Source organism: Drosophila nasuta, chromosome X (assembly GCF_023558535.2).
Source record: "Drosophila nasuta strain 15112-1781.00 chromosome X, ASM2355853v1, whole genome shotgun sequence".
Classification (NCBI taxonomy): domain Eukaryota; kingdom Metazoa; phylum Arthropoda; class Insecta; order Diptera; family Drosophilidae; genus Drosophila; species Drosophila nasuta.
The window spans coordinates 1192506-1220096 of record NC_083459.1 but is presented as its reverse complement, the minus strand read 5'-3'; the positions used below and the strand labels follow the sequence as shown (position 1 = coordinate 1220096).

At 35.9% G+C, this 27591-nt stretch overlaps 1 protein-coding gene across 2 annotated transcripts in view; it reads left to right on the top strand.

The window, feature by feature from the left end:
• LOC132796270 (uncharacterized) overlaps nt 1-27591 on the top strand; it is a 144791-nt gene that overhangs the window by 15261 nt on the left and 101939 nt on the right. The window contains exon 2 of one of the 2 annotated variants that reach the window (XM_060807374.1): nt 16719-17032. The exons of the other annotated variant lie outside the window; for it this stretch is intronic. The gene's annotated coding sequence lies outside the window, so the exon portion shown is untranslated. The remainder of the gene's footprint in view (nt 1-16718; nt 17033-27591) is intronic. 2 annotated transcript variants of the gene reach the window in all.

The window sequence follows — 27591 nt, the reverse complement described above, 5'->3', positions numbered from 1 at the left end:
CTTGACCAACTCTACGCACACACACTTCTATAATAATATATATACTCACACTCACACTCACACATACATATGTATGCAATAAAGCAGAGCCATAGAAATGAATCGTTGAACAAATCAATGAGAGAAAATATTCAACGAGTTTCAAGATACAAGTAATCACACAATCTCAAGTGCTGCGGTTAAATAACTTTTGTTTAACGAACAGATTCATTTCGATACTTTGCACATCAACGATTCATTTACATAGCGAAAAGATGAACAATTTTTCATTGCGTAGTCTTATCGAATATTCGCAACTATTTGAATAGCATTTGCACACTTTTATGAATGTGTATCATGATGATATGCTAATCAAATCAACATCTATATCGAACGAAAGAAAGTGTTGCTTAATGGTAGATACAAACTCAGTACGATTAATTAAGTATATCTAATTAAATTGTTTAATAATCATAAAATAAAATGTAATGTTAATAAGTATTTCTTCCAAGGTTTTCTTTTAATCAGCATTTTTATTTGATCTATTTTAACATATAAAAATAAAAAGAAAAGGCTTTTTCTTATATGAAAAGTTTAAGCTTTAAGTTTGATATATTATTATGATAGCTAAATTGGTCACACTCTTTTGTTCTTCCTTTGGTATCGTGGAAATAATTAAAATATTGAATATACAACATAAAGTGCATAAGTGAACTATCATTTTATTCTTAACACAAAAAGCTAGTTTATCCAACAGTAATAACAAATAACAAGTAAGAAAGCTACCAGCTACTCATTTTGAATAAAAGCAAAAGAGTACGATACTAATTTTAAAATATACTAAAATAATATTCCACAAAAATACTAAAATTTGTTTTGTAGTCTATATTTGGTATATTCATACATTGAAAATATACCATTTAGTGCAAAATATACCAAATTGTCAGCAAAAGCAATCATCGTTTTACAAGCATGTTCCCTTTTAGGGGTATAAATAAATTTGATGTATCGAAAAATTAGAAAATAAAAGCTTCTGTTACGTATGGTATATACTCACATACCATTTATTCTAAGTTTCCTTATATTTATCATTTTTATTGCACTAGTTTGATAACAAAACTTTAATCCAATCCAATGAAAGAAAAGTTATTGTGTGTGTTTCTTATTAATATTTGGCTTGTTAATCGATGGCTTGTTTTATTGTGCTGTTATCGGTGCACTTGCTTCAACACGTATCTTTATACGAATGACTGAGTGTGTGTGTGTGTATGCGTGTGTGTGTGTGTGTGTGTGTGTGTGTGTGATTGTGCGTGCTCGTAATTATGTGCTACATCATCTTTTATGGGCATAACAGGCTTACAAACATCTTTTGCTTTTATTTTCAAGTGTATCAAACAGGAAATGTTCGCTTCTTTCCCCCACCTCCGCCACCGCCACCGCCACCGCGTCTCTCTTGCCTCTTGCTCCTTGCGACAATCGCTGGCAACGACGCGTCGTGCACCGCTTTGGCTTGGCCTCTCTCGTTTGTTTGTGTTTAATCTCGTTTTAATGCCGTCGAGCATCATCGTAAAAATTATTACATTAAATGTCAACGCAAAAAGAAGAAGAGTCCAAGCAACAACCAAGCACAACAATACAACAGCAAACACAATACACGCCATACTATACGAATACATATATAGTATACATATATATATATATATAGTAGATGTATATACAGAATGAAAGAGTGTGGGGAAGGAGAGCCAAGAAAATGGAAAGTGTGTAAGCAGCAGAGTATAAAGAAAAGCGAGCAGGCCCTTGGTTTAAGAGGGTCGTTATTATTAAATTTTACACACACACACGTAGTGAGAACAACAATAAAATGTGCGAATATATGCCCAAAAGACATGTCACTATCTCGCTCGCACACTCACACACACACACACACACACACACTCACCTACAGACAACAACTTTATGCCCGAGCCACTAAAATTCAATTTTTACAAGCATAATATGTTGCAATGGCAACACTGATGACACACACACACATGTAAACAAACAAACAGGTTTACACACACACACACACACACACACACTCCTTATACCTCCTTTTGGCATTGTCTTTGTTAGCATCTTTGCTCGTCTCTTTGTCTCCGCTGCGCCGTCCGCAATGATTTTGCCAACTGCCAACTGCTTTTTATGTGTCGCACGTTATTAAATGAATTCAAGCGCGGAAAATTGCCAGCCAGCCAGCCAGACCAATCTTCCCTCTCTTCTCTCTCCAACAACAACGTCATGAACAACAACACCTTGAGACTGCGACACTGCCCGCAGCCATTGAGCCTTCAAATTGTTGTTGTTGCTGGGCCTTTTGTCAATACCCTGCAAGGCCATTAAAGGCCCATCAGATGGCATTTTTCTGCTTCGCTACAAATTGAAAATTTCATAAATGCTCACTTCTCTTTCTCGCTCTCTCTCTCTCGCTCAATGGAAGGCAACTGCTCAACGGCTCATTAGTTTAATAAATATGGGACACAGTGCGCAATAGATTTTTGTATTTGTTGTCCTTGGATACAAGGCTCAATAAATAAATGCATAAAAACGAGGTAAAAACGTTATACACAAATTTCAATAATAACTCACAAAATTCATTGAGTTTTGCACACCGACAAAAAAATAGTGTCCAAACTTTTGCCATAAAAAATCATTTCAACTAATTGACATGCACTACGGGATTTACTTTGCATCTAAGCAAGACTTTTTAATGCATTTTTTTAAATTCATTTCGTGCGCAAGTCAAGGGCGAAAAACAAATACTTTATTTCACGTATTTTCACAATTTTAATATTATTACTTACTTTTTGTGCACATACAATAATTGCAGGTAATCTTTTTATTAATAATTATTGCGCAAGTATTAACATGATAAAAAAATAGTAAAAGTTATTTAAAAATTTATTTTACATATATGAAAAAACGTCTCCTTGATATATTTAAAACTTTAAGCTATAATTTGAAAGAAGTCGTACGTTTATATACCAAATATAATGTTTAGTATATTTTAGTATTTTTAAATAATAATTTGACATATATTAGGTATATTGATAAACCAAATATCTAACAGTTTATTTGAGTATTTTTTAGTATATTCATTCGGTATATCATATTGAAGAATATATTCGTATATTTATTTATCAAACATACTTTTCGGTATCTTTTAGTATTTTTAAATATTAATTTGGCATATATTAAGTATATATATATGGTATATTGACATACCAAAAATGGTACTTTTGGTCATTTTAGTATCTTTTTCGGTATATTAATTCGGTACATATACCAAATATATATTTTAGTATTTTGGAATATTAATTTGGCATATATTAGATATGTATATTGATGTACCAAATGTAGCCATTAGTATATTATCGGTATATCTTATTTTCGAACGTATTAGTATTATTGAATATAGCTTTGGTATATTTTTGTATTTTTTGGGATTATTAATTTGGCATATATTAAGTATATTGATATACCAAATAAAACCAATTATGTATATTTTTTTCTGGTATATTTAGTAAATTTTAAGAAAACTGCAGCACTGTTTTGTAATTGGGAATAAGTATAAACTATAAAGTATTTATAAACTTTACTATATTACTTACAATAACAATATCGAATAATGAAAAATGTTTTCTGTTTTTCAAATGTGCAAGTAATACCGAAAAAATGCTACTTTTAAAAAAGTAGAACTATTTACCCAGAAAATGGGCACTTGTCCAATGGTTGACAGCTGCAAGCACGCTTGACACGTCATTGCACTTTGACAACAATTTCCGGTTGTCGTTAGATTGTGCAGCAAGCAGAAGGGTGCGAGCGATCAAAACGCATTGCATACTTTTGTGCGGCTGCCCAATTGGCACGTCTCCTGGCTGCCTGCCTGCAGTTGTTGAGCTGCTTATTAGTCAGATATACAGAGAGAGAGAGAGAGATAGAGAAGCATCTTTCACCCCCTGAGGCACACACACACATATGCATATAGGAGAAATGTAACTAATGAGGCGTATAATCATTGTTATGTCAACAGTTTTGCTGCCTTTTGACAAACGACTCACACAGAGGCACATATGTATGTATATGCTGGGTGCCCCGTTCAAGTCGAGTGCTGCTGCAGGAGACAAGAAATCTACTTGCACATGTCAATATAAATAAGCGACATAGCTCCACCCAAGAGCCACACAGCATGTGTCGAAACTTTAGAGAGCATGAGCTGCAAAAATACAAAAATATCAGACAAAAAAACTGGGGAGGAGAACAATGAGCAAAGAGACACAGAGAGACGAGTAAGAACTTCATTATTATCATCGTTATTTTCGTGTATGTGTGTCAAGTGACACCCACACATCTACACACACACACACACACACACACAAGAAAGTGACAGAGTCAGGGATGTAATTGCTGGCAGCCAGCATCATGTAGGAAATAAGCAATTTGAGAGATCATTAAAAAGTTGAAGCGCCAAAAAAAGAGCGACCCAAAAAACCAATGGAAAAAAAAGAGAAAAACACACCTAAACAATACCCAAGATGAAGAAATAAAAACGACATCAATGTTAAAGGACATTAAATGTCTGAGGCACTCACACATACACATGTATTTGTGTGAGTGTATGTGAGTGCGTGCATGTGTTAAAGAGGCAGAGCTAAAAAAGCATTTGGAAATGCTGCAGTGACAATTGATTAGTCGATGAAACTTACAGATAGACAGACATACAGAGAGAGAGACAGCAAATGACGTTCAGGAAATTGACTCAATTTGGCATAAAAGTCTTGAGACACACACACACGCACACACAACGAGACACAAGCAAACACAGAATGAAAAAGAGCTATGACAAATAGTAGATAGAAGACAGCAGGCAAGTCGCAGTTGAATGCACGCTGCATTTTCTGCCTGTTTGTCTGCTTTTTTGTTGGGGGTGTCTATTCTTTCCCCCTTTCCCTCGCCCTTGCCGTCGACTTTTGGCCCCGAGTCGACTTTGCGTCAACAGCGGCAGCAGTCAAAAACACTCGACAAGCGAGACAGCAACAATGCAAAATTGTTGTTAGTGACTTTTGCTGGCCAACAAACGGTCTTTTCGGTCTTGCTTTGCGTCTGAATTTTCGGTTGCGAAGCTTTCGTTTCGTGTTTTGGTTTGACTGCGAGTTTTGGTTACTGCCACACCAGAAAGTCGCCTCCATCCACATTTTTTTGTAGAGCTAGAGCTACCTCTGCCACCACGTTTTGTGCGCCACATTGTTCCGCACTTATTCGGCTTTGTAAATACTATTTGCATTTCATTTCTGACTCGCGTTTTTAAAACTCTCTCTCTCTCTTTATGATACCCAACAATTCTAGAGTATAAGGGTTTTCGTAAACAGTAACTCAGTTGAGCGAAAGAATTGAATATTCTAAAAGGAGAATTACAAAGCATTGACAGAATAATTCAGCCAATAATCTATTGTATGAAAATCTGTTTGCCAACAATTTTACTGCTGCAGATTAGACTAATCAACTCTAACTCCGCAGTTAAAGAATCATCAAAGTATAAAACTTGCTTATTATATGTCATATATATATATTTTTTTTTTAATGGACTTTATTATATTCAACTTTTTAATTTGAGAAATTGACAGACTTATTAATATTCTCCTGTACAACATTTTCAGAAAAAAGTTATGAAGTTTTCAGAATTGAAAAAGTTGTTTTTAACCAAATATGTTATTTTACTTTATTTAAAGACAATTCAGAGCTGTCAAAATCTTTCTTTTGTTGATTTAAAATTAGTTAGTAAAATCTTTCGAATATTCTATATTTCTAAATGTTAAATGAAAGAAAAAGAAATTAATAATTACATTTTATTTTCATATTGACGACACTAGTATTTTTATATTAAATAGTGAGTATCTCACAGTCATGCAGCTCTCATATTTGCATTTGTAGTTTAGTTGTTATTTTATACCCGCTATCCATACGGTAGAAGGGTATTATATTTTTGTACCAGCGTGAAATGTATGTAACAGGCAGAAGAAGGCATAAAAAAACTTTAACGTATACATATTTTTGTCCGTTTGTCCGTCCGTCTGGTAGGTCTTGCACTCAATACCAAAGTCTATATTTTGCGTATTGACATATCACTTCATTCAAATTATACCACAATGTAGTACAATATCTCTATACTAAATATGACCTGTAGTAGGACGAGTGCCTACACACACACACACATAATAACTTGACGCTCTCTTATCAATTCTCTCATTCTATGTCACATTCCTTGTTTTACATAATTTAGCAACGTAGTCAGTCTTGATCGAGAAGCAGAATAAAACGGACTCTACGCCGCAATTCATGTTGGTTTCTTTCGTGTATTTATCTACCACAGACCTTTGGACATTTTTAGTATTTTTGTGGTACTGCACTGTTTTGCTATTATTCAAAATGGGTAGCGGGTATTTCACAGTCGTCCGCACTCGACTGAAGCTTTCTTACTTGATATTTTTATACCCGCTACCCATATGGTAGAAGGGTATTATAACTTTGTGCTGACAGGAAATGTATGTAAAAGGTAGAAGGAGGCATCTCCGACCCTATAAAGTATATATATTCTTGATCAGCGTCAACAGCCGCGACGATCTAGCCATGTCCGTCTGTCCGTCTGTGTGTCTGTCCGTCTGTCCGTCCGTCCGTATGAACACCTAGATCTCAGAGACTATAAAAGATAGAGCTATAATTTTTTTCGACAGCATTTGTTATGCTTGCACGCAGATCAAGTTTGTTTAAAATTTTTGCCACGCCCACGTCCGCCCCCGCAAATCAAAAAAATCGAATAACAAGCGTAATTGTAAAGCTAGACTTACGAATTTTGGTATATACAATAATAACTATAATTGTTATGATTCCTGAAATTTGGTTGCGATCAGATAAAAATTGTCGAAGTTATTAAAGAAATACTTTTGTATGGGCAACATCGCCTACTTACAAGGGGTCTTAGTTGCTTTGGCTGACAATCTGGTATATTGTTCCGTCTACGGTATATTTTGAATGTGGTACTATATCGATATACCAAATATACCACTTAGTATATTTTCAGTATTTTGTAGTATTTTGGTATATTTTGTAAATAATGCCGCAATATTTTGCTTTCATTCAAAATGGGTAGTTGGTATCTCACAGTCGAGCACACTCGACTGTTGTTTTCTTACTTGTTTTGTTGTGTTTTTGGCTATAGAGCACTTTGCTGTGCTAGTTAGCGACTTTTCGCTGCACTTTAAATGTCATTGCAAGTTGAGTTTTGAGTCAGCGTCGTCTGTCTTTAAGCAAATTAGTGTAACGTGGCTGTCCAGCCAAGCAGCCAAGCAGCCAGCAACCAGCAACCAGCAGCCAAACAGTCGAGTTGCTGAGCTGCTGTCGAGCTGCTGAATTGGTGGCAGGCAGGCAACATCTAAGGACCTGGCATTGTGTTTACCCATGCACATTTCTTTTTGTGCAGCGACTTCCCTCTGCTGCCCTTGCTCGCTCCCTGGTTTGGTGAGGAGCTTAGTTTGGCCTCGCCTTCGTTTACGTCTCGACGGCAGCCTTTGTTCTACTTGGTCGCACAGTAGTTGAAATTTGTCGTAACAAGATTTGTTTTTGATTTGGATTTCTGTTGCCATTGCTGTTGCTGTTGCTGTTGCTCCTGTTAACATTCCCTTCCGCATCCGCATCCGCATCACCATCATCATCATCGTCATTGTCATCGTTATTGCTGCTACTTGAAAAGTGTGTGGCATTGGCGGACGCGACGCGCAACATTTTTGCGTAAACAACTTTCTTTGTGCACCGAAATGCGAACAACGACAAATTGCACTGTGCAGCAGCTAAAATTGCATTGCTGGACAGCTCAACGCAGCGCAGCGCAGCTCAGAGCAGCCATTCGAGCCAATTAGACTTTATGCCACAGAGGGCGGGCCAATGTTACAACCAGCTTTAAGCAGTTGCGATGTTGTTGTCGCCTCTTTGCATTGCTGCGGCTGTCGTCAGTGAGTGAGCTTCTGTCGTCATTAGCTACTCAAAACATTATGGCTGGCAAAGCCAGCTAGCTGGCGCACTCCTCGCACTCGCAATCAATGGAGCAAAAGAAGCTCTGTCAAAGCACAAATGGCTAAGCTTCTTCTGCACAGCAGCAGCGCAGCTCTTTGATAGATAACTCTTACAAAAAGTTCTTCTTCAGCACTCTAATTGCTTAAATATTGAAAAAATAAACTTATTAGTGTGGAATTTGCTGCAAAAATGCGTTCATCAAAAGTACGTTCAACTAAATTGTTGTCTTATTTTTATTACTAGTTAAGTTCAAAAACAGCTTCCAAAAAAACCTAATTTACTTTGAAATAATAAACAGTTAACGTATTCTAATTTCTTTTGGCATATTGACACATCATGACTTAGCTTGGTCAATCGGGTCGTATAAGCAGAATTGCCCCAATTAAGGAGTACTTAAATTTGTTTAAAGTATATCTAAGATACCTGCTACTCGGTATTATCTTTAAAATATACCAAATGAAAATACTAAAGTATACCGAAACCAAAAAAATACTTTTAAAAGTTACACAGAAAAAATACTAAAATACACTGAAACCAAAAAAAATCTTAAAAGGGTCTCATGGTATAGTATTATTCTTAAATTATTCCAAATAAATATATTGAAAAATACTAAAAATATACCAAATCGTTATTTACATAGATTTTCAATAAAAACAATCTAGTGTGGTATTATTAATTAAGTGTATCAAATTAATATACTGGAAATATACCAAAATATACTAAAGTCATTATTTCGATATACCATTACATTAAAAATATACCATAGAGTACAAAATAGACGAGATTATCAACCAGTGCATATCAAATATATCAAATTATTTATTTATTACGATTCTATAATTTTTATGTACGTAAATGCTTTTGCTAAAAATAATTGCGCTACAAATAGATAAAAATAGTACTCAAATTAAACATTTATGCCATAAAGGAACAACAAAATTATATATAATATAAAACATCAAGTTTTTAATACATAACTATCATCATGACAAATAAATAATTCTGCCAAAATTTCTTAATAATAATTATATTCACAGTACTATGTTGAATGTTGAAAATTGAATTCAACGCCTGCAAATAAGTGTAAATATTCTCAATGCTCTTATTGCTAAATACAATAGCGAAATGTTCATGCATCTACATATTTTACAAATTAATCAATTGCTAATTGGCATGTGAATAGTGACAGGTGAACAAATGTGTGATCAAATTTATAATGAGCTCATGCTCAAAAAAAAAGAGATTTATAATGTTAGAGAATCACTTGAAGTACAAAATAATTAGATAAATAGGTGAGAGGCTTTGTCTGTGTTTGTGCATACGTAAGTAGATCATAACTCATCAGCTGCGAGCTGCGAGCTGAGAGCTGAGAGTTGAAATCAATTACCCATCCGCTTGCATTTCGTTCGCATTTCGAGTTGAGCATTCGTTTCCCCTTGAGATTGTGGGTGGGTGGGTGTAAGGGGAGTGGCAGTCACTTGAGTACAAAAGTACACTGTGTACGGCAGTGTCGTGATAAATCATGTTAAGCTCTGCCCTCTGCCTCCCCGCCTCCCGCCTCTCTCATTCTGCTGCTGCAACTGCTAGCAAAATGGTGAATTATATCGTATATTCAGTGTAAGTAGATGCAGCTCTTTTATTTTTATATGTAGTATACTACTCATACTCATACATAACATATATACAAATCCGATGAAACATTTCAGCAGCGTGTTTGTTGCTATTTGCTTATCTACGCTGATGCATACAGAGAGGAGTGAGGACAGCTCCGACTCTGGGTGTCCGTCCGTCCGTCCGTCCGTCCATCACATGAGGGGAAGAGGCATCCCTTTTTAGAGTGAACCTACTTTATTATGCTAAAAACTCTGGGCCAAAGTGTATTATATGGCATAATCCACTAACAAAAATTGAGCAGGAATTTATTATGTTTTATATGCCTAAACAGACGTCAGTATCACGAACATGCGAGTGGCGAGGGCGTGTCAAAAAGTGGGAGAGCGGGAGAGAGGGAGAGTGTGTGTGTGAGTGTGGGCGGGCGCAGAAATACATAATGAATTATGCAGGGCACTCACAACTGCGAATCCTCGCAGTCCACTAAGCACACAAATACACAGACACACACACACAAGCGCACACACGCATACAGTGGCAGACATATCAATAATTCAACAGTCTCAACGAGAAAGCCAAAACAAAATACACAAATCAAGCGCAAGGCCTAAAAATCAACACAGCTGCACAACTGAAATATACCCATTAGATTATAGATTTCAATCGACCTCGATTATATGTTAGTAGTAGATGATGTGCATACCCATCGACAATTTGATGGGTAGCTGCAGTCGAAAGGGAGTGCAAAAAAAACAGAAGGCGACTCTCGACTTGATGAATTATAGAAGTAAATCTGAATTGAAATATAACTGAGCCACCTACATGTGTATTTTGATGTATAAGTATGTCGATACCCACACACACTCGCATACATAAATGAAAGCAATATGGACACAGGCCACACCTGAATATACATACATATATACGTATATATGGTTTGAGGTTATGTTCTCCCTCTACATTTATCGCAATTTTTTGGTTATTATGGCCAAATGAAATGCACGCAATATGAAGTGTAATATTTCATCAGAGTTAGCCAGCGACAGACAGAGAGACAGACAGACAGACAGACAGACAGAGAGCAAACACATAGCTGGACAGACTGACAATCACATAGAGACTCTGTTTGCCAGGTAAATGTGCTCGACTCTCCCAAACGTATAAATACCACAAAAAAAAGATTTATCATTGCACTCCCGCTCACCAACCATTCATTCATTCATTCGTTTGTTTGTTTCATTCGTGTGTAATTTATGCGACCAAATATTGAATTAATTCGCATTGCTTTATCAATATAATCGTATATATTTTCGGGCACAGCCTAATGAGCTGCATTTCGAGCAACAGGCAAACAGGCAAACAGTCAAAGCAAATTGAAAAGCCAATAACATCGCTTCTGACTTTCTATTGAGATGCCCAGAGAATATCAAGTAAGACGTAGCTAATCAGATAAATTAAGTTCGATTGAGATGCGTAAAAAGAAAACACCAAGTTTATTCTTATGAATGAGAGCAAAAGTCGTGTGTCTCGTGAGTCGTATGTGAATCCCATATGGGAAGCGAGATCAAACAAGTCCGAATACTTGTACATAATTAATCGGGCAGCTAATGTCTATGTGTTCTCCTTTTGCCAGCTTTCTCTTCGTAGTTGACAAAGTAATACTACAGCCGCAACACACAGCGACAGCTGTAGCGACAAGCTAACAGAAAAAGAAACAAGTAAGAAAGCTACAGTCGAGTGTACTCGACTGTGAGATACCCGCTACCCATTTTTAATAAGGGCAAAATATTGTGGTATTATTTTCAAAATATACCGAAAATACTAAAAATACTAAAAAATATACCAAATGGTATGTTTGGTATACCGATACATTACACCATTCAAGATATACCATAGACGGCACAATGTACCAGATTGTCGGCCAAAGCAACTCAGACCCCTAAGTAGGCGTTTTTGCCCATACAAAAGTATTTCTTTAATAACTTCCACAATTTTTATCTGATCGCAACAAAATTTTCAGGAATCATAACTACTTTAGATATTATTGTATATACCAAAACACTAGCTTCAAAATTACGCTGGCTATACGATTTTTTTTATTTTCGGGGGCGGACGTGGGCGTGGCAAAAATTTGAAACAAACTTGATCTGCGTGCAAACATAACAAATGCTGTCGAAAAAAAATTATAGCTCTATCTCTTATAGTCTCTGAGATCTAGGTGTTCATACGGACAGACGGACAGACACACAGACGGACAGACGGACATGGCTATATCGTCTCGGCTGTTGACGCTGATCAAGAATATATATACTTTATAGGGTCGGAGATGCCTCCTTCTACCTGTTACATACATTTCCTGCCGGCACAAAGTTATAATACCCTTCTACCCTATGGGTAGCGTGTATAAAAACAACGAAAAATCAAGTAAGAATGCTGCAGTCCAGAGTTCTTGACTGTGAAATACTCGCTACCCATTTTTAATGAGAACAAAACATTGCGATATTATTCTTCAAATTTACCAAACAATAATATACCGAAAAATACTAGATTATACTTAAGGCTATATTTGGCATAAAATAATAAATAATAATTTATGGAAAAATACTATTATTATATTTCATTTAAAATAATGGGTCGGAATAATAATATACTAAAATATACTAATAGTTGTATTACGTATATTGTATATCGATAGACTATGACTATCAAATTTAGCAGATTGCCAAGACATTCTGCAGAAGCTGTTTCCTTGCAATGTAAAAGTATTTATAACATATAATATTAATTTGATCGTAGCCAAATCAAAAATCAAAATAATTAAATAAATACATACTTTAAAGGATCGAGGTTGCCTTCTTTTGGGTGTGACTTATATATTCATAAAAGCATAACATCTCAATGTTATTACTATTATTATTATTAGTTACTACTCTTAAAAGATACCAACATAAATATATAGCAAAAAAAAAAAATTACACCATAGGCAATATTTGGTTTATGGATACATAATATTTAATTTAAAATATAAAATTATTCTTCATAAGGTCAAAATAATAAATACTAAAATATATTGTTAGCTGTATTTGGTATATCATATATAATATATAATACCAGATTGTCAACGGAAGCAACGGCAGCTGTTTTTCGCAAAATGAAATTCTTTTTATAATAACTTCTACGTATAATTTTAATCTGATCGCAGCCAATTCAAGAATCAAAATGATTAAAAATATACTCAACACTTGTTTTAGGGGGTCGAAGATGCCATTTACATGGCATTTAATCGAGGCACAAAGTTATAATACCCTTCTACCCTACGGGTAGCGGGTATGAAAATAGAGAAAGAAAAGAAAACTTTTGATGAGACTTTGGTGGCATGGTGCACGTGGCCAGGCTTAGCCTTATGGCTAAGTGGCTGGCTGCAATTCCTGTTCTGTTCTGTTCTGTTGGTTTCCTTGAATTGCTTTTAGTGCCACAAAAAAGCTGACGTAAGTTGGCCTTAGATCACGAGCCGCTTTGAGCCGCACTTGTGAGTGTTAAAAGTACTCGCACTCGTGGTCCTTCTAGTCGTAGTCATAGCCGTGGTCGTCGTCAACGTCGTCGTCGTAGCCGTAAAGTGCATTTTGTTTCCCAAGAATGCCATGTATTTCTCAAGTGAACCTGCTCAGATTCATTCCCTACTCTCCCCCCTTTTCCGTCGAGGTAGAGATACTACTACTTTTGTGGACAAACAAAAGCCTAACGAAAACTAAAAAATAAAAAGAAAACTTGACAATACTTTCAAGTTTGTTCAAGCTGTAACTAGACACACACACACATACACACACACTTACAGTGGCGAGCGAAAGTATATAAACCAGGCAAAGCTAAAGCCAAAGCCTAATGCATGCGTAGGAAAAAACTTTAGTGCACGAAGCTAAAGTCTTTAGGATCTGTAACCAACTCGAAACTCAACTCAACTCGAACTCGAACTCGTATCAACTGCAGTTTCAAAAACAGTTAAACTCTTTTTATACCACATATATTCTCTATTTTAGTTATATACATATGTATGTATTTCAGTTGATACACGTGGCTAATGGATTTAAGTTCGAGCTGAGCGACGCAACCAGCCGCATTTTCAGTTAACAACATCCATGGCCTCAATTGTGATCCAATTACAAAATTTCTTAGGGCGCTAATTCAATTACGAGTACTACGAGTGTTTTCCCCCCCCATCTCTCTCTCCGACTGAACTGAACTGAATTAAGCTACTTACACAATAATTGACTTCAACAAACTGCATTTGTTGCGCATTTATCTATGTGAACCGGAGAAGCAAGCCACCTTCTAGAAGAAGGACTAAACTCAAGTGCCACAAAAGATAAAAAGTAAACTTTATCAAAGTGGTAGAATGGGTAAAATGAAGTTGCGAGTTACGTTGGAGCTGGGGTTGGGGTTGGGGTTGGGGTTGGGGTTGGTGCTGGGGAAATAAAGATGAAGATGGCTGGTAAGCTGGCGCTGAAGTGCGTTGGGCTTTGTTTACTCACCAGGCGGCATTTCCGCTTCCGCTCTTCGCAGCTTTTTTTGCCCACATTCAGTTGTGGTTTTTACTACTGCTGCTGCTGCTCCATCAAATTGCAATATCCGCGATAGCAACAGCGACAGCGACAGCGACAGCGACGGAGAGAGTGCGACATCAAGCGCCTGCCATCGATATCCAAGTCAGTTGACTGCGTCTTTGCACCCTCTTTTCCCTTACCCCTCTTTTTTTGCTCACTCCATCTTCTGCTGTGTACTGTGTGTGCAAGATTAATGCATTTTAGCCAAGCCGAGCCGTGCCGGGCCGCATTGTGTGGGTGAGAGAGAGAGTAACTTAATACTTTGGTTTCACTTCAAATGAGCAGGCAACGTTGCTGCCATTTCCCCACTTCCCCATTTCCCCATCCTCATCCCTTTTGCATTTTGCAGAGCACTCTTTGCATATCGATGGCTCTTCAGCCAGAGACTTGCTACTGTTTAAAGAGCAGTTTACCCTCAAAGAACTGTTTTGCTGTTTTGCAAACTACCATAGTTGAAAGAGGGCGTGAGTGTGGGTGAAGATGGTGGATGCAATTTGATTGATGACCGCACATTCATCTGGTTTAAATAGTTGGCATTTGTTGTTTGTCTAATGAACACGCTATTCAAACATAATTGAACAGCTTGATGACACCCAATTATGGACTGGCTAATTGAGTTCAATATTTGCCATGGCAACATTTTCATTCATTTTCGACCAAGATTCGACAGCAGCACGAAACAAATCGAATGCAAAGTAAATTCATTAAAAATTGATTTGTGCAACACCAAAACTAGATATGTAGGTTGTGCGATTAAATACGGCAAAAGTTTATAATCAAAAACATTGCGGCAGCTACCTCAAAATATAATGTTAATTAAATGCATTTGCTAAAACAGCAAAATTTCGTTAATCAATGTGATATTAACCGCAACTCAATGCTTGTAAATTGGCATTGCAAATTAGAGCGATAAGTAACAAAATTGAATGGCGAAAATAATTAATTAAAGAGCAATTCATGTGGCTGATACACACTTGCAATACATACGAGTACACGGATAACAAACAAATAAGCAGCAGCTGGCCACCAACAACAAGGTGTCAACGGTACAAAGTTGCAATTAAATTAACAACCACGTATCAATAAATCGTACAATATAAGCAGCAGCAAATTAAACAAAAGCAACAGCAAAAAAATCAAGTGAGAAAACTGCAGTCGAGTGTGCTCGACTGTGAGATACCCGTTCCCTATTTAAATTGAAAGTAACACCAAATATAGTTTTTTAAATACTTTATTATTATTTGTGGTATATTAATTTGGTATATTTTAAAGTGTATACCAATTATTTTTAAAATATACCAAAATACTAAATTAAGGCGGTCGTAACCATTCGTATATTTTAAGAATTATACCAAATATGTTTTAGTATATTGCAGTTTTTGTGGTATATGTATCTGGTATATTTTAATAATGTTTAGTATTATTATTGGTTTATTAAGTTGGCATATTTTAAGAATGATTCGTCATATTCCTAAAATATATCGAATTAATAAACCTCAAAAATACTGAAATATACCAAAAGCTAATATATCTAAAGAATACATAAATCTATCAAAGAAAATATTTGGCATATTAATATACTATTACATTTAAAATTTGTCATACACAAATATATTTTATATTCTATATGGGGTCAGAGATGCCTCTCCTCATATACAATTCCTTACCCTAAGCTTATTTTAGTATTTTTCGCGATGTATTTATTTGGTATATTTTAAGAATAATACCAAACATTCTTAAAATATATCAATATATACATACATACATACAGAAAGAATACTAAAAATACCTTAAAAATAAAACAACAAAATATACCAAAGTAAATATTTGGTATTATATAATTTATCGATTTACTGTTACATTTAAAATATATCATATATATCTGCCTCCTGCAAGTTACATGTAATTCATGAAGGTATAAAGTTATATAATACCCTTCTACCCTATGGATACCGAGAATATAAATACAGGTGAAAAGCAAAGTAAAGCACGTAACTGACACAAAAGCAAAAAGCAAAAGAAAAAAAAAAATGGGTGAAATGTGTTCATTGGACGGACGAGGGTTAAACGATAATTTATCTTTCTCTTTGGCATCTCAGCTGAGTTAATTGATAATCAGCAACTTGTTGGACAACTCTCGCCGTGTGTTGCACTTTTATTTAGCAGCACATAAATGACAAATTAAATAATGCGCATTTAATTAAAATGACACTCCAAATGGCAACAGACAGTAGACGCTAACTACACACACACATACACAGAATGGGAACAACCAATCTGACGACGTTAGACTTTGGGAAAAGATTTCATTTTATCTTGTTGAGCAGCGTGTTTGTGTTGCAATTTCTTATTCTTGCCATGATGCGAGCAAAACTAACAAAGCACGTGGATAATTTTAATTTTATGTACTTTCTGTTGCAGACACACACGAGCCAAACTTTTCAAAATTGTTTTGCCAACAAGCAGCAGCAGCAGCAGCAGCAGCAGCAGGAGTAGCAAAAGCAGAAGCAGCAGTAGCTATAAATCTTAGCATACCGCAGGGCGCACAGCAACTTTTGTGGCGCTTACGCTCTACGTAGTTCAAGTCTCGTCGAATGCCACAATGTGGCTTGAGCAATTTGTGCAGCACCAACAACAACAACAACAACAACTACGAAAACAACAACTAGAACGAGAACGTTAACTGAAACTGTAACTGCAACTGAGAGCAACTGTATCAACAGTGAGCGCACAAAGTACGTATACGAATGGAGGATTCCTCTCGTACATTAGTTTTACTTTTCCACATCACATGTGATGCTGGGGGTGTCATATTGAAAAAAAATTGCTTTCAAATTGGGCCAAACCAAGCACAATAAAAAAAACATCACACACACACACATACACGGCAGAACAAAATAACGGGGGAGAAAAGAAAACGCAAACAGAATGGCAGAAAAAAAGAGTTGAAACAAAATGTCCGGCGGCAACTACAAAATTTTTGTTTCGAAATTAATTGCAGTGGTTGCAGATAGACCAAAAACCAAAAACCAAAAAATAAAAATAAAAGGCAAGGAATACACGAAAAAAAATCAACAATATCTTTTACCCAACGAAGTTTCGATACTCTTGCAAGAATATAAAATATTACGTATACGTATAAGGATCATATCTTTAAACAATCTTTTAGGTAAAGTTATTTAAAACATAGCTTTATATATTTGTAATTTTCTCAAGGCAAATACGTTGCTCTGAAAAATTCAAGTGTGAGTGGCAAGGATTTTGCATACTTTTGTCACTTTTTTCTCACAGTTATTCAGCAGATTTGACCAAACTAAAGCTGAATGCGAATGCGACTGCAACTGCGACTGTGAATGCAAGTTGACAAGTTGACGACAGCTGGCATTTGACCGGACAGGTATTGTGGTATTCTGGTCGCCATGAAATGTGAATTCTCGTAGTTGGGCATTGTTCATGTCAAGGATCACAATTCTTGAGAACATGAACTTTTTCAAGTCAAACAAAAAAATAAAACAGAATCGAAAAACGAAAAATTACTCAAAAACATTATCTTTCAGTTAATAGAAAAACAAAAAAATACTGTTCTTATACAACTTCATTTAGGACTATCCAATTTTTGTTCTTTTTGGTTTTCTTTTTGTGCCGCTGACTAAGGACCATTTAGTTTAAGTGGACTGTCCATTTCACCGGCAGTTGTTCCTTTGTTGTGTTGCTTTTATTTCTTTCAAGAGGAGGGCGAAGTACAGAACATTCACACATGCTGATAAATTCATACTTATACCGCGTGTATATTGCACAATTCTTTAATGTTATGTTATGTTTATTGATTTCGAGGAATGTTTAATGAATTGCAAATACGCACGCAAGCACAACCCTATACAGTGCGTGTATGTGTGTGTGTGTATCTACTTATTATTCCCGCTACCCATATATGTATGTACATAAGTGTGGAAGGGTATTATAAATTTGTGCCTACAGGAAATGTAGCAAGCTTACTTACAATAATAACTACAAATATGTCTAGGTATATATTTCTTGAAAATTTAGTTGCCATCAGATAAAAATTGTGAAAAGCATTTAAAAAATAATATTGTATTGCAAAGATAGTAAAATAAACTAAAGGCTATATTTGTATAGTGATACACTATTACACTTAAAATATACCATGAAGTCAAAAATATACCGTATACCATATATACAAACTAAAATACATATGTACATATATATATTCAACATTATTATTTGTGCACTATGGTATTTTTGGTACTTTATGGTATATTTTAAATGTATTAGGGTATCATTTTTCGCTATTTTTCTGTATATTAATGTGATATATTTTTAAGTGTAATACTGCATGGTATTCTATGGTATATTTTTAATGTAATAGTACATAGATATACCAAATAATGTATTCGGGTTTTAGTTGCTTTGGTTAACAATCTATAAAATTTGGATTGTAGCAGTATATTGATATACTAATTATAGCCCTCTGGACATTTTAGTATATTTTAGGTATATTTTGCAATATTTTTATCGAAAGTGGGTATCTCGCTGGCGAGCATACTCGATTGTAGCTTTCTTACTTATGTTAATATGCAATGAGAACGCTGTAAAAATACCAAGAATGAAAACATTACGCTTTTTTTTCGTAATTTCATTTAAACATTTTTATGCATTACAGATTTCTGGTGGCAGCAGTTTGATGTAAAATCTGTCTTTACCTGAATATTTATGCAATACTTAAACACTTGTAGACATTAATTCAGTTCAATTCATTTCATATTGAACTCCACTCAACTCAAATGCGAGTGGTTGAGTCATGGAGTGTTGGAATGGTGTGGAATGGAGTGGAGTGGAGTGGAGTGGAGTGGCATGTGGCGTGTCGAAATGTATCGGAGTTTGTTGAGGCCTCTCTTCATTTGACACTCCATGTTTATTTATCTTGTTAGCCACATACCCAGAGACACGCCTTCCTCCTCTTTTGCACCATATAAATTAATCAATTGCAGACATATACTGTGACATACATGCGTGTGGCAGAGTCGCCCGCAGACAAATATTTGCCACATCTGTATAAACTTTGGACAAAATGCCGAAATGTGCGCGAAGCAGAGAAGCGAGAGAGAGAGAGAGAGTGTGTGAGAGGGGGAAGGGGGAAGAAAGAGGGAGATAGAGGTACTCGTATGTTGTCCAGTTCAGGCAGCAAAACGAGTCACGATGGGCATCAAAGCTGCAGTTCAGCTGTCAATTGAAGTCGTTGCTGTCACCGTCGTGACAGAGAACATCACAAATATCCACACACACACATACACCGACTGAACACACACTCTCACACACACACACAGACAGAGGCCCAACAGAACGAGAACACGCATGCTGTGGGCTGACTGATGTGCGCTGTTGACTGTTTGTTGTGTGCTCGTCTATAAATCATGTTAATTACGTTATAGCAAATAATTTGCCTGCATTTCCACACACCCGCACAGAGAGTGAGAGAAAGAGAGAGAGACTGACACACATATGTAGCCATGGTTCATACATAACATATTGTATACTAACATGAGGCTGCTGGCTCCTGCTGCTGTTCGTCATGTTTCTCGCTGTTCGTCGCTGTTCCCAGTCTCGGACAGTTGGCAGTTGGCTCACACACATCTGTAATGCATCACTTATTTGCTTGTTGTCATGTGCGGCTCTGCAATATTTGCGGTTGGTCTGAATTCAGCAAAACCAACTGTGCGTATACGCAACATCATTACAGCCCCAACGAACGTAACCTGTTCCGGTACTTGTTCCGTTACGTTAACTTCCTTAGCCCACATACCATACTCGCATACTATATACTACAACATCTGCGAGTGCTCACAAATATTAGCTTATAATCTATCTTTGGCAAAGTGCTCTCTTATTATATTGTATATTGTATACAAATAATAATCAACAAGTGACCATGATTGTTTCCCATTCTAATTATTTGCCTATCAAGCTTTTAGTACTTTATTTAAATATGTGAAGAAACAGTTCAGGCCAATTTAATAAGAGGAAACAAGTAAGAAAGCTACCGTCGATGAAAGCAAAACAGCGCAGTTCATTGGTTCGGATGAATTCTGTTAGAGAACTGACGTTTATTTCTATAAATCCTAATTCTTATATAGCTAACAAATTTTTTTTTTTTTATATTTATAATATGCAACTCATGAACATTTAATATCCTTAAATGCATTTCAAGTAGTTCAAAATATCTTGTCACAGTGCATTATGTGTGAGATACATTTTTAGGATCTTTTCTTGTTTGTTCTATATTTTTATGAAATATATGTACACTATTGTCTTCATGTTCATGTTTAAACAGCAGTATTATGCTTTCAATATACAAAATTAATACTAAAAGATACCGAAGGTTATAATTAGTATATAGATATACTTCACCCTCAAGTTATATCAGTAATTTTATATTATTACTTAAATACATATAAAAAGAAATAAAAAATAATTATATATAATGTGCACATAAAAAAGCAGCTGCACTTTTACACAGACACACAATTTTATTCCACTTAATATTCACACTTGATTGAACAAAAAGAATTCATGACGCGTTACTCAACATTTAGTTTGAAGTGAAATTTTAAACACTATTACTTCTACTTGCAACATGTTAGTCTGCATTAGACGAACTTACAATCGCTGTGAGCAAATTGTCAGCTCGACATTCTATTTGCGTTCATTCAACCTGCCACCTCGCAGTCTCTCGTTTGCCACCAGGGAAGCGATGGGAAGAAAAAGCGATTGCAGACTGGCCTCAGCCTGCTCTGGTACCCCCAGCTAGCATGACAATAGCCTGTGGCAGGCCCCGTGGGAGTCAGAGAGTCAGGGAGTCAGCGAGTCGACTAGTCGACTAGTCGAGTAGTCGACTGAAGAGTGTAGAGTGCTGTGGGATCGTAAGTACTGGTGTGCAGTAAGTATGGACAACGTTGTGCCCTGGTTTAATTGAGTTTGCCACAAGCAAATAGCCCGACTGACAGTTGAAGTTGCAACTTTAAGCACTTGCTCACAACAGAGTGCCACTGAACAGCAGCAGCAGCAGCGACAACACTGGGCACTTGGCCAGCTGCTTGTGGCGCATTTGAAAATGGCTTCTGATGTCGGGTGTTAGCTGCTCTATTGTGGCAATGTGGTATATTTTACATTCTATGGTATATTTTGAATGTTGTAGATACGACAGATACGGTCTTAGGTATATTTTAGTATTTTGCAGTATATTAATGTAGGAATAATTTTGTATGTAATAGTATATCACATTTCCAAATAAAGCCTTTAGTCTATATTAGTATTTTTCAGCAAATTAATGTGCGTATATTTTGTTGTTTTTGAATATAGTAAAATATCGATACAATAAATATAGTCTTCATCGCATTTTAGTATTTTTCAGTATATTTTTGTGTGAATGTAATAATATGTTATTATACCACATACATATATCCTTTGGTCTATTTTAGTATTTTTCAGTACATTAAAGAAGAAATACTTTTGTACTCTATGGTATATTTTGAATGGTGTAGTATATCAATACACAAAATTCAGTCTTCGGTATATTTTAGTATTTTTCAGTATATTAATGTGTGCATATTTTGCACTCTATGGTATATTTTTAATGCTGTAGTATATCGATAAGCCAAATATAGTCTTTGGAATATTTTTGTATTTTTCAGTATACGATTGTGAGTATATTATGTACTCTATGGTATATTTGGAATGTAATAGTATATTAATATACCACATACACATCTATTAGTATTTTTCAGTATATTAATGTGGTATGTTTTAATGTTTAAAACAGATACTGGGTGTTTCACAGTCGAGTGTGCTCGACTTGTTTTTAGTTCGAACAGACAAGTGGCCATCATAAAGCAGGCCGCACAAAATGGCCGTATGTCGAGATTTCAACACTTGAAAAAAAGTGTCTCGCAAGACAATAGAGGCGATAGGGCCCATCATCATTTGGGACAGCACACTTCCACTTATTTGTTGTCCCACATATTTAACCATGTGTTCCACATACACACACCCTAACACACACACCCAAGCACACACACACATATCGTGGTTTGTCTGACTTTGAGCAGTATATGAAGTAGCTGCTGTTTGTCGCTGGCTATCGTTTAATGCACTGGAAAAATGATTTGACTGGGCCAGTTCCGTTGCCCAATTTGCGGTCGAGTTTCTTTACAGCAAACTTTGAATGCCGGACCCCACTTGTGTCATAGTATAGTTATAGGAAAACGCTCGAAGCGGTTCTCATTCCAAATCAGTCTTTAACTCCAGCGCTGACCTTGTCGCTTTTGTTGTACTGAGAGTGCTTTGTGTGTGCTTCAAATTTATGATTTGAAATGTGACTTTGAAAAGCGAATCTGGCGAAACATCTTTTGCGTTTTGCCCATTGCCGTTTGTCGTTGTCGTTGCCATTGCCATTGCCATTGCCGTTTGCCTTTTACTTTGCTGCTGTCTTTCAGTTTCATCTTTGCGTTTTCCTTCGTTTCGCTTGACATTTCACTTTTTGCCATTTTCACAATATATTTTCTCTCTATGGCATTTGTTGTTGCCCTTTTGCTGACAAACATATTCCCCCTTTTCTTTTCTTTATTTTATTTTTCTCCTTTTTTTTGCTTTCTTTCTTAACTTGTGGTTTGCATGTGAAGCCAAAAGGATATGCTGATGATACTGCTGTGCTGTGTGTTGTTTGTCATGCATGCAAGAGAAGATGTTCAGATACTGGCACATTGAATTATCAGTGCGAACCTCAAAGGCATGCTCCATAAGCTTCATGCGCTCGCTGCATAAGTATTCACTACGGCAAACGCTCGACAAGCACTTCAAGAATCCAAAAATTCATTAATGTAAAGGTTCAAATAATATACACAACTTTAAACAGGCATATTGAATTATAATTTAAGCAGTGCTAATTTAACTGCACTTGGCTAAAATATTTAAAACAAATTTATAAACATGGCAAAAATATTTGAAAAATAAATGAAATGTAGAATAATATTTTATTATTCGAAAATAATTTAACTACTATTACGAAACTTATTTTTTAAAGATAATTGGCTTAATTTTCAATTAAAATACTCAGATTGATAATAAAATTATAAAGACGCATTTTAATGTTGAAGCATTTATTAAAAAAATCTTTAATATTAGCTCTTGCTAACCAATTTTAATGAAAGCAAAACAGTGCGGTATTAAGTTAATTTATACTAATATATATATATATATATATATATATTTATATAGTACTACATTATAAATAATCCACAGATTACAAGTAAACCCCATAGAAAGAAGTCTTTTTATAAGCAACATACATTTTTCAATTAAAATAAACTCAATATGATAATAATAATGTAGGAAAAGCGGAAATTTTTTAAATGAATTCTTTTTATAAGGCTATATACAGTAGAGCTAATATTTGTGTGCCACAAATCTGAAAAGACTCTACTTGATAATAAACTAAGCCAGCAAAATTCCTGAAAATGAAAAGGGAATCATTTCAGTGATTTAGAAGAATCTGTTTATAAGCCACATTCGTAGAACTAATGATTCTTTAAATAAAATAGACCCAATTTCATGATAACAAGTTAAGTCTTCATCAACAGAAAGCTGAAAAATGTAAAATGAAATCTATTTATAAGGATACATATAGTTGAGCTAATAATTGTCTGCCACAAGTCTGAATAATTGGCTGACTTATTGCGGATCAACTGCTTTAAATGGGTCAACTTAGCATTTGCTACTGCCGTAGCATAATTGAATTCGTGATTGCTGCTCTCTTTCTCTCTATTTATCTCTTTCTCTCTCTGTGTATATAGAGCATGCTTCAGTTCGGTTTGCCTTTTGCTATGGAAATTCCTTTCATGTTTTTAATTATTTTCTTATGCCTCACTTAAGTATCTTTTGCCTACTTGCCCTTCGCCATATTTCCTGTACGCTCTCTCTCTCTCTCTCTGTCGCTCGCTCTCGACGCACTTTCGAGTGCTTTGTAATTTTTGCGGTTTTTAAGCCTTTGTGGGTAGACTTCCATACTCCGTCGAATTGTTGCCGCCCCTCTTTGGCACTTGAACCCTGTATCAATAATGTGGATTTCGGGGGCTGTCAGTTGCCGGCTGTTGTCCTTTTGTTGTTGCTGTTGCATTGTTGCCGTTGTAAAGATTTAATCTTTAGCTGCTGTGGATAATTGCGGACTTAAGCATGCGCATAAAAGTCATTACGTTGACTGCCGCAAAACGAGCAATTTAGATTTATTCTAATTAGTGGCCCCAGCAACAACATCAACAACAACAAGAACGATAACAACAACAAATGCTTCGACATCAGCATCGGCAACAACAATTCAAATGCTAATCAAAGCTTTTTTGGGGGTACAAACGGAAGCGTGTCTTGAAAAATGTCGCGTCTTAAGCGATGAAGTTGCCTGGAAAATCTCATTGAAATCAACAGCAGCTGTTCGCATTTTTTTAGCTTTTTTTTTCTTCTTCCTTTTTTTTCGCCTTCCCTTTGTAAATTGTTGCTGGGCATATTGCGCATACGTTCTGTAGGCTGAGCTGATAATTTAAAATAATTTGCAAGCATTTCGATAGGAAATGATATCACATTGCACGCGATTACAATATTAAATATTTAAGAACGGCAATTTGTAAAAGTTGCTTTGCCAAAAAATTAGAAAATGTTTTGCTACCTTTTTGAAGACTTAAAGATGTCACTAAATGTCTTTTATTTGCTCTCTCTTGTTGTCTATTTAATGCAAAAATTGGTATATCGATATATTAAATAAAACATTCGCTATATTTTTGTATTTTCCAGTAAATGAATAATAATTTAGTATATTTAAGGAGTATTACTACTGGTTGGTGTAATTTCAATGTAAAATTATGTCGGTATACCATATATAGATTTTGGTATATTTTAGTACATTTATTTTTTCTTTTTTCTTAGAATCTCTTACTCTGCTCCTTTCTAATTTTAGAGTCCACTCTTGATTCATTTGATAAAGCAAATGTTACGATTTGTCTCAAGGAAATGCGCGACAAGCTCGAGTTTTTGCATAATAATAATGGGAAATATGCTGGGCATAATGTATTCATATTGTGCGTATATATCACTCACAATCTTGGGCTTGAAATATGCCTTTGAATTAGTTGAACATGGCAATATTTCGCGCAAGTTTTGTTTTGTTTTGTTTTAAAGTCGTTGCGTTAAATGGGCACTGAAACAATCAGTTATGTGTGCCTTATCTGAGCTTAACTGACTTCGTCACACTCAAGCTCGTACCTTTCTTTTTCTCTTTTTTTGTTGTATATTGACTTGATGCTTTAGCTAATGATTTCGCCCTGCAGTGGGGCAGCCACGCTGCGTATACGCAATACGCAGTCACTTTGTTTCAATATGCATGCCACGCCCTGGCTTTTGCCAACGCCCACACATGCTGTGTGTGAGTCGGAGGGGGCGGGCCCAAAGTCACTTAACCAAATAAATTTTCAACCAAAAAAAAAAACCGAGGAGGATAACAAAAAAGACATGAGAGAGAGAGAGAGAGAGAGAGAGAGAGAGAGAAAAGGCAGATGGAGAGGCAGGGAAAAGAGAGTGTTGTTTGCTGCTGTTGCTCAAGTATTTATTTTGCCTGAGTGCGCTACAGTTTTTAAGTTTGTTTGCGCTGTGTTTGCAGGGCAACTCAAGGCACAACTTGCAAATATTCATTACAAACACACACTCACACACATGCTCGGTAAGTTGAGCTGCCTCACTCACACAGAGAAACACGTCGAACGCTATGGCACAGAAGCAAACTTAATGTGATTAAAATTGTATGGCTGTTGGTGGCTGCTTTTCCTTTGGCTGCTGCTGTTCTTGCTGCTTCTGTTTCTGTTTCTTCGGCACCTTATCGTTGTGCACTTTCACCTATGGCAAGCCCAGAAGAGACGCCAGCGCGAATAACAGCGGCAGCTTGCAATAAAACCAAAGTGTGGCAACGCTCTGTAGTGAGCTTGAGCCTGGTGTGGCAGCCACATCTTAAAGTAGCAAATTTATTTGGCATTTCTTGATTTTATGTTGCGTTTATTTTGCGATTGCGCATACGCCACATTGGCCCAGCAAACCGGTAACCGGCAGCGGCAACAGCAACGGCAACGACAACGGCATTGTTAAAGCGCCGCTTAATGGATGCTTAAATAAAATTTTAAAGCATTTGAAATTTAGTGTCGAGTTTTAGTGTTTGTCATTAGTGTTTTGGCAGGCGTTAAATATTTAATGGTCGCTGCGGACAGAGCAACGACATAGATGGCGAGAGTATGAAGCACAAACCAGAGGCAGAGGCAGAAGCTGATGTAGAAGCAACAGCAAAACGTAAATGCCGCTTGAAGCGTTGCAAATTTGCAACAAAGTGTTTGTGTTGTGGATAATTAATATGACCAAAAAGGCAGAAGGGGCATCAGAGCTATGTTAGTTGAGGCTCTTGGCAAATTGACAGAAGGTTTACGACGACCAGTTCTGCGAATTGTCCAGCAAAAGTTACACAGCGCACAACATTCATCAAGAATTATACCACTAGACGAACAGTTCGTGTATAACTTCAAGTCGATTAAGTTTGCAAGTGTTATTTGCCACTGATTTGCACGAACAGTCAAAGTAAAGTTCAACTTTCCGCACAATATGTAAAAGTCAAATTTAACTTCTCATCTCGAGCGTCTTTTACATTCCCGATCCATTTTCATTGAATGTCAGATAAAAGCGACATCAAACTCACGCTAAAACTAGAACTAAAAATACTGTAAAGAAAGATTTATTCAAGTGTACTCGACTGTGAGATACTCGCTTCCCATTTTCAATAAAAGCAAAATAGTGCGGTATTAAACTTAAAATATACCAATATACTAAAAAATACTAAAATATATCAAAACGTATATTTAGTATATCGATATACTTTTACACTAAACATATACCACAGAGTACGTAATATACCAGATTAGAACATCGATATACTATTACATTAAAAATATACCATAGAGTATAAAATATACCCGATTGTCAAACCAAATCAATTAAAACGAATACACACTACCCATTTTCAAAAAAAGCAAAACGTTGCGATATTCTCCTTACAATAAAATATCAATTTTATATACTGAAAATTACTAAAAATATACCGAAATATATATTTAGAATTTCGATATACTATTACATTAAAAATATACTACATAGAGTACAAAAATCGGCAGTTTGCTATATTTGGTATATCGATATA